The 19,894-nt window shown below is 38.2% G+C and overlaps 1 protein-coding gene across 3 annotated transcripts in view; it reads right to left on the bottom strand.

Moving 5' to 3' along the window:
* The window catches only part of LOC149156811 (uncharacterized), a 186,564-nt gene that overhangs the window by 55,927 nt on the left and 110,743 nt on the right, over nucleotides 1-19,894 (bottom strand). The gene's annotated exons all lie outside the window — the stretch shown is intronic.

Here is a 19,894-nt window from a genome sequence, read left to right as displayed (position 1 = left end):
CTTTATTACTGCATTAATGCAGCTCTCCCAAGCGCGGCATTTTGATAACCTAACTGCAACGATGCCCGGCATGGTTCTCATTTTCGCTCTTCTCATCTGATTTTGCTAGCAAAGCAAGGTCAAAGCTTCTTGTGCTAGAGACAGTTCAAGGCACTGTCTGGCTTTGGTGCGAGAAGCTAACACTTTTCCAGGCTTTCATGCTCCAATTAACCCGCTTCGAATTCTCCCCTGTAGCCACTGCGCATTCCCCTCTTTGACTGTTTGTTTCGCTTCCATAGCTCATATCAACATGCCCAGAGAGCGCCCCAGAATGGGCTGCAGAAGAGGCAGCTCTCGTGGCCGGGTCCTCCGCCAGGCGTCCTCAACAACCTCGGACCCTTCGTCTGAGGCTTCGGACTTCAGTTTTTATTGCTATCCGGCGACCAGAAGCGGGCGTGGCAGAGGAAGGAGGCAGTTTATGTCAGAGGTGAGCTCTCAGCACTCCAGAACGCACACGGCTCGCTTCCGCCTCCCCTGTAGACTTGGTAATTCCTCCTTCATTGTTTCGGTCACTGTTGAGCTGAATGAGCAAGCTGGGGGTTCGGAGACAGTCGGCTCAGGAGTTCCTCAGCACCAGCGGATGGAACACCGGAATGCTCCCTCGACGAATGTGACTGCGCAAAGACGGGATATTGGGGGCTGTGCAATTCAGGATTCGCCCACTCCAGCTGGCCCGAGCGCTCCTGCAGCAGAAGAACTTGCTAGAACAGAGGGACAATCCGCGGAGCCTGAAGAACCAGATCTTTTTGGATGTCGCATTATTGAGAAGCAGCCTCCAAATCAGCATGATGACTGAACAGGCTTGCATGTCTTTGGTTTTAACTTTTGTTCAATTGTCGAAAGCGGTTGTTCAATCCTCTCAGGTTTGCGTGTCTTTGGTTTTGTTCAACTGTTGAAAGAGGCTTTGTTCATCCTATGTTTGTAGCGCCCAGTATCAGGTTTTTTCAACTCTTTTTGAGGGTTGGTTTCCCCTGCGTGGGCAGCATTCCCTGTCTGTTGGTTAATGTTTTGGCTAAGGTGGTTTACTAGTCTTATCTAGGTCACTGTCTGGATTCTACGTCATTCGTTATGGATTTAGCGATTCCAAGTCCTAAAGCTAGTTTTTTTGTAAGTCCTTGGGATAGTTTGTCAAATGTTCATTGTCAGTATGCCGTTTCATGGGCTAGAACTCTCGAGACCTTCGTCTCGCTGTAAGCATATTTTGTATCAATATAGAAGTAGACTAATTCAGAAAAAAAAAAAAAATAAAAAAAATAAAAAATAAAAATAAAAATAAATATATATATATATATATATATGCTAATTTTTAAATATATAATTTTTACATAAAATAAATAATTATTATATAAATAATTCCAAACTTAATATATCATTTCTGAATATTAATTAAACATTAATTAATTTTATATAAAAAAACATATGTCAATTTTTAAATATATAACTTCAATATAATACTTTAAAAATAATTATTAATTTAATCATAATAATTAAGACATCATTTATACATATTTAAACATTAATTATTAGTTATAATATTTATATTAAGCAAATTATTAAACTTATTTTAGAAAACTTACTTTTTAAACTTGAAAAGAAACTTTAAAATGGATTAAAACAAAAACTTAGTTTTTAAACTTTAAAATATCTAAATAAAAACTTACTTTTTAAACTTTAAAATATCTAAATAAATATGGGTGGATTATAAACTTCATGTCACCTGCATTAAGCTTTAAAGTTTATAATGTCTTGTATTAAACCTTATAATATGGTCAAATAACATAAAAATAATAAATTGTCATTCGCCGACTCCCTAGTTTATTTTCGTAGACGCCGATTCATTAATCCATTTCTTATCATTCCTTAATTGACTTGCGACTAGACGGTTAAATTTTCTGTTTTGGAATTTTGTGCTAACATTTGCTACAGATTTGTGCGTTGACATTGACGGTTTTTTACCCAAGAGAAGTTGGGTGGATCTTTGTGAATCCAAATCCGAATCCGTCTCCGATCCGGGGATCCGCGGATCCAGCCATTAGCTTTGACGGATCCAGTAACATAGTGTAACTTTTCTCACCACTGATATTTGTGTTGATGATAGTGGCATCAAATAGGTACTTCCGCACAAGTCTAGGTGTCTAGACATGTGGAAGCAATTTAATGGTCTATTAACATTGGCAATTAATGGAATTATTAAAGTAATTGACTTTTTTAAGAAAAGGTGAGTTAATCTAATGAAATGCAAAGGTTATTTTTATTGGTGAATTAGATGAACCCCAACCATTGATCGCAAATGATGTTGAGATCTCATATTAAACATTATCATTTTCGAGATTAGTGTTGTTGAATCGGTCAATAACTCAAACTTTAAAAATCAAGGCATGCATCTTGAGCACAAGACACAATGAGATAGTGAGATCTCAGCAATTGGGTGAATGACTTTCATCCAAATGTGCAGGGTTCAAGGAAGAGTGCAAGGGGCAGCAAGGGAGAAGGATTCAGATCAGCCAAGCAATATTGAAAGGGCAAATCTGTAGAGGGTTTCATCAGCTACAGTTTCTCCAAGGTTTGTTGTATTTGTATTTTTCCTTAGAGGGCCATTATCCTAGTAAGAGAGCCCTTGTATGCTCAAAACTTGTCGAGAAAAATGGTACCAAGGAAGTGTTTCCTAGTGCATTGACTATTTTGTGTAGGAAAACACTTTAATGACCTTTTTGTCATGAGACATTATGAGTTATATTAATGACATGGAGTTAAGTCTATTTATGAGGTGGTACATGTGCTAAGTACTTTTTAATGAAGTCACTTTATCTTTTAAATGCGACTTTAGGGAGAAAAAGTACAAAGTGACTTTAATTATTAAAGTGACTTTTATGTTTTAAAATTGACTTTATAAGAGAAAAAATGCACATAGTACAAAACATATTAAAGTGACTATGAGTTCTTTAAATGAGGGGGACCACATGAGAGAAGAGGTCAAGTGGGGGACTTGACCTCATCCATTGGTCTCATGGGTCGAGATTTAATCTCATCCCTTCAACAATTAGATTTTCCTACTCTAAGAGAAGACAAAAAGGAAAAAGGCAATGGTTATCTCATTATTCTTCATGAGTAGGATTGTAGAAGAGGAGAAAGGAGAGCGTAAAAGCAATGAGAGGATGCTTGCATTGCAAACTAAGGGGAGCTCTCTCATTATTGTTCTCATGAGGATTTGAGACCAAGCATAGGAGAGCTTGAGAGGAGGTCTTTGTTGCAGGTTTGAAGGAAGGAAAACAATGTATAGCAAGGAGTTAAACCCCGAGTTTTCAACTAAGACAAGTCTGGCACATAGCCTGGAAATTTCGAGAGAGTTTTCCTCTTAAGACTTACACATATCCCGAGATTTTCGGGCTTGGTTATTAGGTCGAGTTTCAGGGATTTCAGGCAGAGATTTATGCTAGAAACCTTCTTTGATTTGTTGGATAGCTCACTGTGAGACTTAGCTTATTTCCTAAGGAGAAAGGAAGAGTTGATCGTACCATTGTCATGTTGGACAATATGGAGACTTGATGATTATAACTTATTTTCCTTATCTTGATAATTACTTGTGATTTTAGATGTTATTTTATTACTTCTTTGATTATGTTCATCAAGCAATTACCAAAAACAAGAAGATCATGATGTAAGAGCATTCGACCCAAGAGAAAATTATTGTATTTTAGTAGACATAGGGGGTCATGTGTTTTAAGGAAGTTGGATTCCTAAGTGATGAATTAATGTAATATTTAGGCTTTTGAGTGAGTAGGATGAGAATTAATTAGATGTTATGAAAATGTTGTAAATGCTCTCGAATTAAGGAGAACATGAGTGGTTAATAATGACAAGAGAGTTAGACGTCAATTATAACTCTTAAAGTAGTTTCTTGATTCGAGGAACTAGAGATGACATTGATAGCAAGCACAAAGCTCTCCCCTTCCTTCTCCAACAATCAAAAAACAAAAATGAGGAAAAAAAACGAATTTCGCCTTTTTTAGCCGCCGCACTGCGTTTTTTACCCACCCAGCGATATTTTGGGTCGTCGCGATATTTCAGAAATATCGCGATATTTTCGGGGAGAGAAAATATCACAATATTTCCTCGGCGATACTTCGTCTCCGCGAAAATATCGCGATATTTGCGAAAATCGGCGATTTTTCGGCGATATTATATACGGTGATATTATGAGACATATAAATGACATTTTAGAAGGAAATCCAAATTTATATTAACTCCAATAGATGATTACATGATGCAAATATCCAAAATTAGCCACTATCACAGGTTTACCAGGCCAAGTTTCAGGGATTAGGAGGCCGAGAATATAGCTGAAGACAGCGCTGTGTTTTGTGGTTGGCTGAGTGTGAGTCTCAGCTGAAACTTGTGGAGGATAAGGGCAGGAATCTGGACAGAAACCAAGGCCTGTTCCTGCACTAATTTATGGGTCTGTCGACGTGGAATTCGAGGCCCTAGAAGCATGTTTTATCAAGGCAGTGTGGAGGCAGAAATTTCTGGAAGAATTCTACTGTACTTGCAAAAATCAGGCACTGACAGTGAGATTATGCACAGAAAACAAGGCAAGTATCAGTTTGAATATATGATTGGTGGGGGCTCAATTACCTATGTAATTCTAACAGTGACTTCAGCAAGCAAAAAGGGATATAAGTTGTTTTAATCTCTGCTGTGTATATATTTTCCTCAAGAGCAATTAAAATCCTCCTTAGAACTGGTTTTCCTCTTGTGGGTTTTTCCAGGGTCATTAGACCAAAAATATGGTGTAAAATTTGTGTGTGTGCTTGCATTTATTTCTTACATCAGCTGTGAAAACAAAAGATGTATAGTAGTCTTTTATGTTTTGAGTTAAATGCATGCTAACATATACATCAGCTCATATGTTATGATGGGGTTTGGGCATTAAACCTATGCAAAACCTTGAAACTAAGAAGGGCTACCGCATACAAAAATTGTCAGCAAAACTTATTAATGAAAAAACAGAATTGAAGTGCAGAAATCTGTATGTGCATGTATATGAGATCGGTATATTCTTTGTTTCCACTGTTGATCTTTTTATTTGTGTTAAAATCCCAGCAGCGTTTTTTATTCTGTGGTTCTGTGTAATAATTAAATTTTACAAGGAACCTGCTAGGTTAATAATCAGTCAATCGCTGGGGTCAGAATTTAACAATTTGCTACAAAACCAAACACATTTTGTGTACAATGTGCAAAATATATGGCAAAAAATTAACCCAAGTAGAGTCTGATACAAAGGACATCAACCTGGGCATGAAATTGCAGGAAAGATCGAAACAGTTCGAGAGAAAAAATATCTGTGCATCAAGAAATTAACATAGATAATAATCTACATCAGAAACTTTATACTAATTATCCATTCACGCCATAATAATGCAGGTTTATGACCTGAGTCACGTATAAAAGCAAAATTTAAATGATACTGCATGTCACCTTTAAGAAAATTCATTTGATATCGACTTTTAATTTAGGCAGACGTTGAAGATAAAAGGAAGAACGCTACTCTGCATAAAAGTGAAGATAAAAGAACTGCCAGATTCACACCCAAAGCACTAATCCCTCAATTCCATAAATTATTCCACAGCTTATGAGGCTTATTAGAAAGGACATTAAAGCAGCAGCAGAAGCCATTAGAACCCCGTGATGAAGAAGGCATGCTGCTTTATTTATAGCATCACTGTTTTGAATTGCTTGCTTTTATGGACTCCTGATCATTTTTTCTTTGTGGAGGAAAAGATCAACCTGAGAAGAATTCTTTGGAAAATCAAGAAGCACCCTCCTACATTTTATATAGGTAAAACTCCTCTTTATCCTATGATGATTTTCCTTCTTGAATTTACTCAAAAAAGAATTAATAAATGGATAAAAAAGACAACGCTCTTCATAGAACCAAATAATCTTGAAGCACAATCCTGCCTGAGAGATGAACAGGCAGATTTATCCATTGGCAACATGTAAAGATTAACGAGAAGGGTTTATAATAAGTTCAATTGCGCAAAACATAGATGTGTTGCCCCCACCCGAACAATGTAAGCCACTGAAAATGACTGTCTTTGCAAGAGGTAAATAAACAGAAAAGATGACACAGATTTTCTTGAGAACTTTGAAATATTTCTTCTTTATTAATCAAAAATGTTTCGGAGTTGTCAATTTGCCAAAACTCCACTTGCCCCAACAGTCAAGATAGAGTCATAAAAACATGAGCTTAGGATAACTCTCAGTGGGGCTTAAACTAATCAGTAAGTTCCCAATATGGATCAACAAACTTCCTATGACTAATAAATAAAAGAAAATTAAAAGCATTTGCTCCAGAGATATAGGATGGGGGTCCTGCTAACCTAGAATATTACAGAAATCCCGAGAGGAAGAAAAACAGAATAGTAGGTCAATCCCTGACTTTCACCGTGCAAACACATATGCAAGCCAAAGGCAAAGACAAAAGAAACAAAAGGAATGGGAAGTCACACAATGTTCTCACTTACCGAATTGGAGGGGAAAATGTATAGTTTAAAAAACAGGCCTGGTCTGAACCAGAACCAGTCAAACCAGCTAGTTGGATAGGGCCTGCAGTGAAACCAGCCACCAACTCAGAACAGTGAAAAAGTTTCATACCAAACAAGTACCAACTGGTCCAAACCAGCCGGTCCCATCATGAACCAGTCATGTCATAAAAAACTAACTCCTAAACCCTAGCAATGCTGGCAATCAACGGTAATAAATTTTTAACATCACTATTAATTGTTTCAGGATGTTTGAAAGTGGTTCTAAACTGGTCCAAACCAGCCGGTCCCATCATGAACCAGTCATGTCGTAAAAAACTACTAAACCCTAGCAATGCTGGCAATCAACGGTAATAAATATTTAACATCACTATTAATTGTTTCAGGATGTTTGAAAGTGGTTCTAACCTTGTTAGACTTCATATGAAGAAAGTAGAATTTCATATCCAACTCAAAATTTAGGAGAACGTAGAATTTCAGGATTTTGGGATAGGTGGGATTGAAACATTCTCATTGAATTCTATCATGTGTGAGGGTATGGGATTGATATTTAATCAAGAGCACCAAGCCCTTTATGTACCTGATATTGGTGTGTTGATTGTTGAACTCCTTTACCATGGCCTTAAGAAAAATGTACCCTTCACTAAAACCAAAATCATCAGTTAGGCGTGTTAAAAAAATTTCTTCCATGTTATAAAGTTGAGGAGATGAACCATTCACTCAAACCAAAATCCCCAGTTAGGCATGTTAAGTTTTTTCTACCATATTATAAGGTTGAGGAACATGAGTCTAAAGACCACGGTTGCACGAAATGGGGAAACGGGTACGAGTTTCCGAAACGGGAAGCGATACGAAACGCAACCTCCCCAAATTTTGGAAACGGGGAAACGCGAATATATATATATATATAGATATTAGGACATTTAAGAAATATGTGCAATCATAAAGCATATATGATACGTTCTAATTTATTACATTATGATAAAATTGTCAATTGTCAATGCATAAACTATAAGTATCTAAATTTACATCATTTACTCATGAATAATCACATAATGAAAATAGAAATATCCAAAATCAGCCACGAGAAATTTCTAATTTTTTGTCTCGTGATTGATTGGGAGTCTCCTCCTACATAGTCGAATGACCTTAGTGCTCTTGATTAAATACAAGTTTCATACCCTAGTACCCTACATTCTCTTGATTATTGGGAGTCTCCCCTGCATAGAGGGCTTTGTTCTCTCGATTAAATACAAGTTCCATACCCTATTACATGATAAAATCCAATGGAAACATTGCAATCCCCCAATCCTGAAATCCTGAAAAACAGATAAGTTTGTTGGATTTCGAGTGAGATCTAAAATTCTACTTTCTCGATATGAAATCCAATGAGAGCGAAACCACTCTCAAACATCCCGAGTCATTTCATGGTAATGTTAAAAATTTAAGTAAAAGGATGAAAATGAAAAATAAAGGAGAATATCACTTTTACTTTAAGAATTTAACATTACCATGAACTACATATCAACACTAGGGCAAAATTTCAATTTTATAACTTTAGACAGGCATCTGGAAGCAACTAGAAGTCACTAGGCTAACGTAAGAATAGATTACAAAACTAATAAATAAATAAAAAATTAAAAAAAAACACAAGTAAATGTTGAAACGTGGGTCGTACGGCCCTGAAACGTGGGTCATACGGCCCTGAAACGTGTTTCAGGCCGTACTGGCCACGTTTCAGTTTCGTGAAACGTGGCAGTACGGCCTGAAACACTTTTCAGGGCCGTACCAAACACGTTTCAGCGTTTCAGGGCCGTACCAAACGCGTTTCAACGTTTCGTACTCGTTTCCGTACGGAAATGCCCTCCTACCCCACGTTTCCTGCAACATAACTAAAGACTCTGAGCAAAATGATTTGTATGTAGCTCATGCTAATGATCACATTTCTAGTAGTGGTGATGAGTTTGATAAGATCATGTTGATTAGTGATTTATAGTTTGCTAGTGGCCCAATAACTTGTAGCATGGTTTTTGGACTCTAGAGGCCATTTAGAGTCTCATTGATTATGTATTTTGCTACAAGTTTTTTCTACCATATTATAAGGTTGAGGAACATGAGTCTAAAGACTCTGAGCAAAATGATTTGTATGTAGCTCATGCTAATGATCCCATTTCTAGTAGTGGTGATGAGTTTGATAAAAGACCATGTTGATTAGTGATTTGTAGTAGGCTAGTGGCCCAATAGCTTGTAGCGTGGTTTTTGGACTCTAGAGGCCATTTAGAGCCTCATTAATTATGTATTTTGTTACCGATATGTATTGCACCCTTAAATGGTATATAAATCACCAAAATTTGCATATTTTGTCTCTAATGGTTTGGAATCTTAAAAATAACTTTTTTCATTAGAAATAAGATTTTATGTATTTTTCAAAAATCCAGTTCATTAAATCCAGTTTGATCCAAGTCCAATTTGAAACCCATCTTTGATAGGTGACCAGTTCAAAGACTAGTTCTGAGTTTCAAAACTATGCTTCTTGTTGCCCCCTCAAGGATAACTACTTCCAAAGCCACTCTCTTATGAGTGTCGTGTTGCTGCTTGCTTGAGCTCTCTTGCTGATATTCTCCGAACTCAAACTTACTTTGGTAATTTTCTCCTTCATATTCATGATGATCTTGCCTCACACCCCTCTTCAGCCATGGTATATCAACTCTTTTATCTTACACCTCAAATGACACATTCACTAGCAAATGGTACACTATGCTTTCATTGCACATGGTCATCGTACTTTAGTATAGGTTGTTTGCATCATTTTCTATGCTATGTACTTTTGTATGAATTTGACATTTATACATGGTGCTATAAGTTCTAAGCTAGTTGTAAATGTGTTAAATGTTAAAGTGTAATAGAATAAAACATCATAACATTAATGATTTTACTACTTCCTTTACCGTATCATAAGGACATAATTATCCTCTAGAAGTGTCATCATGTCTTGAGATAGGTTATACTACTAGTGATCAAGTTGAGGTAGTCTGCTCCATATGCCCACTATACATAACACTTTACGTCTTCCCCATTCATTAACATCTCATTATAAAAAATGTATTCCCATTCATCGTTGATGTGTTAAGTGTCTTCAACAAGGTCTAACTAAGAAAGCCTAAGTCAAATGAAGTCAAAAAGATTCGAAGTGAAGAGAAAATAAAATAGTTAAAAGCCAAAAATGATAAAGGTCGAACTATGCGACCTCGTTATGAGGCCAATGCCCATAGTCCCATGCTTAACAATGCATATCTAAAGAAAAAGGGACTCAATAAAAGAAACAAGGGAAAAGCTAAAGAAATGGGCCGTAAGAAATAGTGCCAATGAAATGATAACCCAAATCTAAAGCTCCCTCTTAAAAGCTAGTGTGTCGAAGATGTCTAGCTCTTGAAAGCTAGTCAGACAATATTAAAGACCTATACATTATCATCTTACATAACTTTGAGGGTTAATATATGAAGTTTCCCCTCCCTTTCCATAAGGTATCCATTATATCACCTACATTTAACTTAGTGGTCAAAGAAACACCTCTTGTCTCATGATTTGTCACATGTATAAGGGTTAATGTTGTCTTCACATTGTAAAACTTGGTTAAATATAAAATTAATTTGTGTTATCTTGTCGTTGGAAGAAAACACTACACATGCATCATGTAATGACTTGTAAAGGACTTAAACCTACCACTATAAGTTGGCGTCGTGCATTGGCATCCATGTACATGCATAAGGGTTAGCATCTATGCCTTAGGATTTGTGTATAATGCATCGAGATTCATATAGTCACCTTGGGATACATGGCATTACATTGAGATCCATGTTGTTGCCTTGGGATCCATGTTGCTATATACAGTCATATCTATCTACATCAAAATCCATACCATTTCATTGAGATTCATGTACTAAAATGGGATTTGTGCCATTTACATTGAGATCAATGTACTACATTGGGATATGTATCATTGCAATGGGGTTCATGACAATATATTTGATGATGACAAGGGTTCTACCTCATCATCATGTGCCACATGGACCACTCTCGGAGGGTGCACTTGCCTTCTTGGACATATATTCACACATGTGGCTTATTTTGCCTTGATAACCACATGTGTGGGATTGTTGAGGTTGTTCGAGTCACTTATGAGGTAGTCACAAGTTGCTATAGAGTGTTATGAGCTAGTATTGGTTGGTTATAACTCCAATTTCCCACTTATTGATGAAGCACCCTATTTATTGTGCCACGCATGCCACTTACTATTGGAGGGCTTCACTTTATGAGGTACATGATGTCATCCTCCTTTAGGGCGCACTTCACCTTGAGATTCGGCATCCCTTACATCATGCAGATTGTTGAGGGGGCACCCTTGTTCTTAGGCCTTCTTTTGACCATGCACGTATTCTTGGAGGTTGTTAGCACATTTTTGGGAGGATGCACTTGTTCATGAGATATATTGGACAAGTGTGGTTAGCTCTTGATGATTGAGCATTTTATGAATGGCACTCTCACTTGGGAGGATTTTGTTGATTTTCAGGGCATTCATTTATTTCCATATGGTTTTACCTAAGCACATTGTATTGGCTCATGGTTTTGTATCTAGCACATAGTATTCACCCATGGTTTCATAATGCACCTTATCTATGTAAGGAGTGTTCCTCTTCATTTGTATTCCTTGGAAAATAATTGGAAGAGATTAGTCTAGCTTTGCTTCAATTTTGAATCTATCTATTCTTAGGTGGGTCCATCAAATTAGTATAAGACATTTGTCATTTTGCAAGTATGTTGGAGGAAGAAACTATTGCAAGGTCATCAAAGCCCATTGTTACCCCTTGGTTTCAATGGAGGTACAATTAGGTTCATGCTACACTTGTGAAGAAGCCAAATTTTTCAAAATGAGCTAACCAAATCATCAATTTAAGAAGATTGTATAACAAATCACAAACCCTAGGAGGAAGTATTGTATTATTGTTATAGGAGAGGTTCCATTTTATTCATCTGTCCTAGTAGAATTGTGGCAGCATCATGGTTTGATAGTGGGCATGACTAAATTTATTGGACAATCGACTGGGAATGAATACAAAACTACTGGACATAGGAGAATCAAATATGGTTCATTCTCAATGATTGAATGGGGCACAAACTCAAGCACTTACCACAACAATAGCAACAACTTTATCATCTACCATGTGATTAGGAAAAGAATTTATTGCAACAAGTGATGAGTCTTACACCTGCACAAATAATTTCCTTACCTGAAGAACACAAAAAGTGAGTTTTTAAGTTACAACAAATCTTCCGTGGGTCTCAAGTCAACTGATCCTTTTAGTAGATTGTGCCATCAATATTGAGTCTACCTAGGATTCACATGGAAATATCTCTTTACTTGTTATATTGTTGTCAACTGGATGGTCTGATCCTTGATTTTCTAAAATAGTGACGGGATATGGTGCAAAGACCAAGTGGATAACTGCAAAGGCATATTTACGTCATAATCTATAGCAAAGAGTCAGCCCTACCGAATGTGTTGATTTTGTATTAGAAGGCTCTTGTAGCATGTTGAGATGGCCTTTATAATGAACCATACTTCATTTTGGATAATGTGATGCTTTAACCCTCTTATTTCTATTGCTGTAATGCTATTCTACCATATAATAAACCCATTTTTTGCTAGATTAACATAACCTCACATTCATGACAAATGCTTAAGTATGACACCTCTAACCTCCCAAGGTGATATTTTGCTATAAAAACCAGCAAGATAAGGCTAACTTGCACCATGCATGGCAGCCCATGTTGCCTTACATTCTCATGCACTTGCCCACTTTTATCTATGCTATCATGATACCATTTGCCCAAAGCGTGATTAGACACTTGATCTTGGGGTTAACACCTTCATATTTCTTTCCCACGCCACTCATTTATTCTACTTTGCTATAACCATTCATTTGTTTGGGCTACTCTTCACAAAATTACCTTGAGCCTCCACTTTATATCCTTAGCAATGCTATATTTAGGGAAGCACTTGATGTGGAGAAAAGCCAATCAAATGTGTGAAGAAGAGTTACTATGGTGATAGTGGATAGCCTACCTAAGTGCACAAAACTAGCCCCTAGATGCTTAGGACTTTGCATCATTTCAGGGCACTAGATTTTGTTGTAACATGGCCAATGTAATAGTGAACATTAATGTTAGCATTTAGGTGGTTAAAGTTTAAACCACCATAACCAACTTAGGATCCTCATAAATGGTGTAATCTAAGGTAATAAAGTTTAGAGGGTGTTTAATGTGTGTGGGTAGACTACCTCAACCTCCTTGTTGCAGCATTAATATAATTTGACATTTATTATTCTCCACAGTTATGTGTTGAAGTGTGTTACGCAGCCATACAAAATCTCCATAGAAACAACATGGCATCCCCTCTAACTTCATCAGATCTTCGTGGAAGGTAATAAGTTCCAATTAACCTAACCCAAGATGTAAAGATGAACCCAATACCCTAGCAACCATACTCAAGAAAATTGATCTTCTTCACATCCTTGTATTTCTTGCTTACAAGGTCATCACCATTGCAGGTGATTACATCATTATCACTTGTATATATTCACAAAGCTATTTACTTAACTGCATTTGAACATCATACTCCTTATGATTGATTCTTCCTAGAGTTCTTGAATCTTATCAATGGCTTTGCAATGTGTATTGAAACAAATTATCCTCAAAAGGTGCAGCCATTACTCTTTACCAATACACTAAACTTTTCCTTAGGTATAGTAGACGTCAATTACTTTAGATATTTTTGCTTCTTGGAGTCATAAGGAATCAGGAATTCATTTACAATATTTTACAATGTCATCCTTTGAATAAAAGCTTTTAACATGGCTTTGATACCACTACTTAGTATTAATAATTTGACCTTGCCCATTATACACCATAATGGATGCCACTAAAGATAAATTCCTCTAGGTGACAACTGGTTGAGATTGGGTGCATGTCTTTGGTGATTTGGATGGAGTGAATACCCTTCAATGGTGGCTTCTAATCCAAACTGATTCTTACCAATCTTATGACTCTTCAACTATAACCAATGGTATCAGAATTGGACCAATCACCGAACTAGTGAACCCTGACAAGTAGAAATTGTCAAAACTAGAAAAAACAAGGAAAAAAACAAATAACCAAAAAGTACATAAAACATTCAAGTTTATATATATAAACAATCTTATGAATCCAAAACATTAGATATGTAAAGCTTTCTCATGTATACAGCAAGGGTGCATATAAACAAAATAGCATCCAATGTAATCCATATCTGAACTCAAATACATATACAAAGATGCTCTAAATGGCCTCTTGAGTCCAACTAAAATCATGCTACAACAAATCACTACATATCATAAAATCATTGGCTATATTGGGAACCTCATTATTAATATATCCTTCTAAGCATTAAAATAAGGTAGAAAAATCTAAACTTGATTAATTAGTGATTTTTTTAAGTGAAAGGTACATCTTTGCTAGGGTCAAGACAGACGAGTTCAACAATCAATGCCAACATTGAGAGACATAAAAGACTTGGGGTTTTTGATTAAATGACATGGTGCTCTTTTGCTTAAATGAAAACTAGAGCGACAAAATCTCAAAGCCAGGGGACAAGCGGGTTTCTATCCAAACCACCAGACGATTGACCACATATTTATAAATTGATCCATCATTGAGGAGGCGCGTTATCATTCTTCGAGAGTCTGCAGTCACTTTGTTGACTTCTGTAAAGCATTCAACACAGTGCTGAGGGAGGCACTTTTTCAGAGACTCCATGACATTGGGATTCTGAAACCCTTTTGGCAGCCATCATGATATTGTATGAGCATGTTATTGGATGACTAAGTTGGCTCACAACCTTTCAGATTTCATTCAGAGTACCATTGGTGTTAATCATCGTTTCTCTCTCTCGCCTACCCTTTTTGAGATTTATATCGATGAGTTCAAGTCATTCCTCCAGGAGTACATTTAGGATCGAGATGGCTGCCTTCTACATCAAGTGTTGATCTCTCTACTCCTTTTTTATGACGACTTGGTTTTATTGGCCTCTAACCCCAAGGGCCTGCAGAGACAACTGGATGTGCTAGCTGATTTCTATGACCTTCAATAGCTGAAGGTCAACCTAGGTAAAACCAAGGTTATGATCTTCAACACATCGAGGAGATCCCTTACATACTTGCATTTTTATTTCTAGGGAGAAGACAATGGTATCACCGCATCTTACATTTACTTGAGAGTCCAATTCACAGTGTTAGTTTATGTAGCATTGGATGTGTTCTAGCCACGAAATTTGGTGAAGAGGTTAGAATACATAAGATCTCCAAAACCCAGAAATCGTTTCTAGAAATTCCACCTAGAAGTGTCTCAATTAGATTATTAGCCATTTTTAAATATTTCTTAAGTCTAAACAAAGGGAATATAGTTAAATAATCCGTATGAATTGAGATAAGGTGAGAATCATCTAAAACTAACACGGATAGACTCCAAGATGATCCTATCCATTGATTAGGTTTTAATCTTGGTCGTTGTTGCTCCAATGGTGGATTATAAGAGGAAATTGATGGGCACGTGGAGAACACACACCAGTAGTTTAATTTCCTTGGCAGATCGATTTCCAGAGAGCAGCAGCAGTTGTCGGAGAGCCAAAGATCGAAGCAGGGTCAGTGAGGGGCAAGGACAGTGACCCAAAGGAAGTTTTCTAGAACCGGAGAGACAACAACAAGTGACAGAAGTGATCCACGTTGAAGCAGCACAGGGACTGCACAATAGCTAAAGCAGAGTAGTTCGACTTAGCTGAGGAGGAGGTCGATTCAGTTTTCAAAGGATGAGAAAGTATTCACGAGTGTCGGAGAATCACTTCCAGCAATAGAGGCAAGCTAGATGGCGTGCTCAAAGGCAGATTCAAGCCACACGAGTGAGAGGTAGCGCAGAGGCAGCGCAGGAGGGTTTATGTTGGGGTTTGGATGACCAGTTTTTTGTAGAAGCCAGTGTTGGGATTGTTGTGGGGTGAGAGAAATTTTTCTCTCTAATTATTTCTGTCAAATACTTGCTGATTGGATTGTCAATTGGGCATCCATAGATTGTACTTAGATTTCACTATTGCATAATAAAATAAAACCCTCATGTTGCACCGGTTTTCCTGCATTAGGTTTTTTCGGGGACTTTTGTCCAAAAACAACGGTATTAATTTTTATGTGTGTGCTAGCATTTCTCAATTCTAGCATTATTTTATTTCCGCAGTTTTTTTGTGAAGGTTGCAGTGTGTTTATTTCGATGATCCCGTAGCAATAAACTGAATAATTAATTTATCAGTTAGAAGAAATAATACTAGTTGCTACAATAGGATTCCAGTTTTGGAATTTTCACATGGTATCAGAACGTGAGTAATCAATCGGGAAGTTCTGAAGCAAAGGAAAGAATTTCGCTGCTAAAGGGAGTAACATGCCGAAATTCTTAGAGGCAGCGCAGTACTCAGACAAGCAAGTTGAATTGTTGGGCTAGCAGTTCGATTTTCAGTTGCAGGAGTGCAGAAAATTTGACTTGCCCAAGAGAGTGATTCCAGCAGTCAGAGGGCGCAGTTGCAGCTCAAATTTTTGCTGAGCAGATATCCGAATGGTTGCAGAGGGATTTTGCTGCAACAGGACTAGCATCAGGTGGAAGAGAAAAGCACACATAGCAAAGGGAAAATTTCTCTCAGGGAAATTCAAGTCTCAAAAGTTCTATTTTCCCTTGCAGATTGGCAGTAGTTGTGAGCAGATCTTCTCACTCCAAAAGGGAGTGCGAGTAGAAAAACAGCAACCAAGCAGAAAGAAATAGGAGATTTTCGACAATTTTCTAGATGGCCACTGCAGGGCTTAGAGATCAGGATAGGTTGGATGGATCATCCAACTATGTCATCTGGAAGGCCAATATGTCCTTCCTTCTAGATGAATATGGCCTGAAAGCCTACAGAGATAATGAAGCAGCAGTTCCTCAGGATGCAGACCAGCTCAAGGAATATTGGAAGGAGATGGCGCAGGGGAAGCAGTTGATCTTGGATGGAGTCTGGGACAATATAGTCTCACATATAGCGGCAAAGGGAACAGCCAAAAAAATGTGGGATGCTCTCTCCATGTTGTACCAGGGTACTTTCGAGCAGAAGATGTTCCTAGAGGAGAAGTTGAGATGCATCAGGATGCAGAAAGGGGAAGGCATAGATCCCTTCCCCACCAAGATTCAGGAAGTCTGAGACCAACTCTCAATTGTTGGGGCAGCACCTCAACCTTCAGAGCTAAGTATGATTGCACTCAACAATGTCTCAGAGACTGGAAAGTCTTCGTTCAAAGTATATTGGGCAGAGACACGCTACGACGATGGGACAGAATGTGGGTTGATTTGCAAGAGAAGGAATTGAGACGAGCTATGTTGAAGAGCTCCATCAGTGGTAGCAGTAGTAGTGTGCAGAAGGTGGTGAAGGAGGAGGAGAATGTGGCCCTAGCATGTAAGGATCTCAGTCATGGGCAAGGGGAGCAGAGAAAGAAGGAGGACTTGTCAAAGGCCAAGCGCTTTAGATGTGATGAAAGCAGTCACTACAGCAAGCAGTGTCCTCTCAGGAAGAGGGACAAGTCGGAGAAGTAGGACCAGTAGGCAGCGTCAACCGAGATCGACAAGTCGTCCTCCAGGCTAGAGGAAGACTTCGCGATGATGGCAGCCATACCTCCAAGAGTGAGGTGGGATGACTTGGAGTTGTAGCCCCAAAGAGCTACAGAGATTGGGCAAGATCCTTGAGGAGTCCACCTCATGGAACATAACTTTGTTACGGAAGCCCACAGTATTCAGTAGCAAGATGGATCAGTGGCAGTTGATGCAGCCAAAACCAGAGTGTAAGTTGCAGACTAGCAGCAATCAGATACTGAGGAATGCAGTGAAAAGTTGGTAGCAGTGCAGAGTGGCACAATACAGAGTCAATAGCAGTGCAGATACTTTAGTGACAATGCAAAGGCCAGTAGAAGTCAAGATTCAAGAAACAGATGCATCATACTAAACACAGTTGATTCAGTATTTTGGATGTTTTTCAGTTGCAACAACAACAGATGAGAGGGAGTTATAGTGCAGATGCAATGTTGGCAGCAGGATGGCAGTGTCTACAACAGCACAGATGCAGCATTAGAATTGTGCAGTGGTTGGTGGGCAGTAGTAGCCAGACATCAACAGCGTGAAAGAGGTGATACAAAAATAGGGTGTTGTAGCAACAAGAAGCAGTAGATTGCAACATGAGTTGTTGAGCACTAGTTGGAGAGAACACAGTCCTCGCTAAGATGGAGTGTTAGTTTCTATAGCATCGGATGTGTTCTAGCCACGAAATTTGGTGGAGAGGCTAGAATACATGAGATCTCCAAAACCCAGAAATCGTTTCTAAAAATTCCACCTACAAGTGTCTCAATTAGATTATTAGTCAAGTTTTAAATATTTTCTAAGTCTAAACTTAGGGAATATGGTTAATTAATCAATATTAATTGAAATAAGGTGAGAATCATCTAGAAACTCACACGAATCGACTCCAAGATGATCCTAGCCATTGATTAAGTTTTAATCTTGGTCGTTGGTGCTCCAACAGTGGATTATAAGAGGAAGTTGATGGGCACTTGGAGAACACACACCAACAGTTCGATTTCCTTGGCAAGTCAATTCTAAGAGAGCAGTAGCAGTTGCCAAGGAGCCAGAGATCGAAGCAGGGTTAGTGAGGGGCAGGGACAATGATCCGGAGGAAGTCTTCCAGATCCGGAGAGACAACGGCAAGTGACAAATGTGATTCGCGCTAAAGCAGCGCAGGGACTGTGCAGTGGTTGAAGAAGCACAGTAAGATTTAGCTGAGCAGGAGGTCTATTCAATTTCCAGAGGCCAAGAAAGTCTTCGAGAGTACTAGAGAGTCACTTCCAGTAGCAAAGGCAGGCTAGACGTCTTTCTTAGAGGCAAATTCGAGCCACACATGTGAGAGGCAGCGCAAAAGGGCTTACACTAGGGTTTGGACAACCAGTTTTCTGTAGAAGCTAGTGTCGGGATTGTTTGTGCAGTGAGAGAATTTATTCTCTCTAATTATTTTTGTCAGATACTTGCTAATTGGATTTCCAATTGAGCATACATAGATTGTACTCAGATTTCATTGTTGCATAATAAAATAAACTCTCATTTGTTGCAACGGTTTTCCTGCATTGGGTTTTTCCGGGGACTTTTGTCCAAAAACAACGGTGTTAATTTTTATGTGTGTGTGCTAGCATTTCTCAATTCCAGCGCTATTTTATTTCAGCAATTTTTATTTGTGAATGTTGCAGTGTGTTTATTTCGATGTTGTCGTAGCAATTAACTAAATAATTAATTTATCGGTTAGAAGAAATAATACCAGTTCCTACAATAGAATTCTAGTTTTGGAATTTTCATACACAGGTCCTCATTTTGGCATGGGACAAGCATTCTAGACCCAGCTCAACCAAGGGTATGGATCCCTTGCCCTTATTGAGACACAGTGCTTCCAGACTTAGTTTGAAGACGTCCCATCCAAACTCCACCTCATGGAGGAGATTATTCGACCTACAGTTCTTTATGGCTCTTAGGTATGGGGGCCAAGCTTGGTACAGAGGGATTGGGATGAGATGGAGAGAGTCCAGACCTTGCTTCTTAGATGCATCATAAGATGCAAACGTACAGTTCCACAGTAGATTACCCAGGCAGAGTTTCCTTTCCTCCACAGAGTTAGATCTCTCCTGGACTTGACGGCGGGGACAGGGCATTACCCCTACCTAACACTTGATCCTTAAAGGCCCTCGTTTCAAACCAGGCTACAGGTCATGCACATGGGTGGTTCTCAGAGGCATCCTGACTCCTCCAGTCCGTGGCCATATATCAAAGAACGTTAACAAAGATAAAGGGAATATCAACTTTTACTTTAAGAATTTAATATTATCATTAATTACTAGGATTTTGCTTCGTTTTTTAAATTTTGGGGTTAATTTTGTCATCCAAAGACTAATGTATGAATTATAGTATGGAACTAGTCAGTTCCATACAAAACCAGTTGGTTCAGGCATTTAAGGCTGGTTCCATAGAAAATTGGCCAATTCCATCACAAAACCGACCAATTCATTACAGAACCAGCCATTTCTCATTTAAATTTTAGACCTTTGATTTGAACTGACAACCCTTGTAAACCAGTGGAACTGGTCAGTTCAGTTTTGGCAAAACCAGCTCAGTTCTGATAAAAC

Source organism: Pinus tabuliformis, chromosome 9 (assembly GCF_031772625.1).
Source record: "Pinus tabuliformis cultivar Carrire ecotype Pingquan chromosome 9, CPIR1, whole genome shotgun sequence".
Lineage (NCBI taxonomy): Eukaryota > Viridiplantae > Streptophyta > Pinopsida > Pinales > Pinaceae > Pinus > Pinus tabuliformis.
The sequence above is the reverse complement of the archived record's forward strand: the minus strand, read 5'-3'. Positions and strand labels throughout refer to the sequence as shown.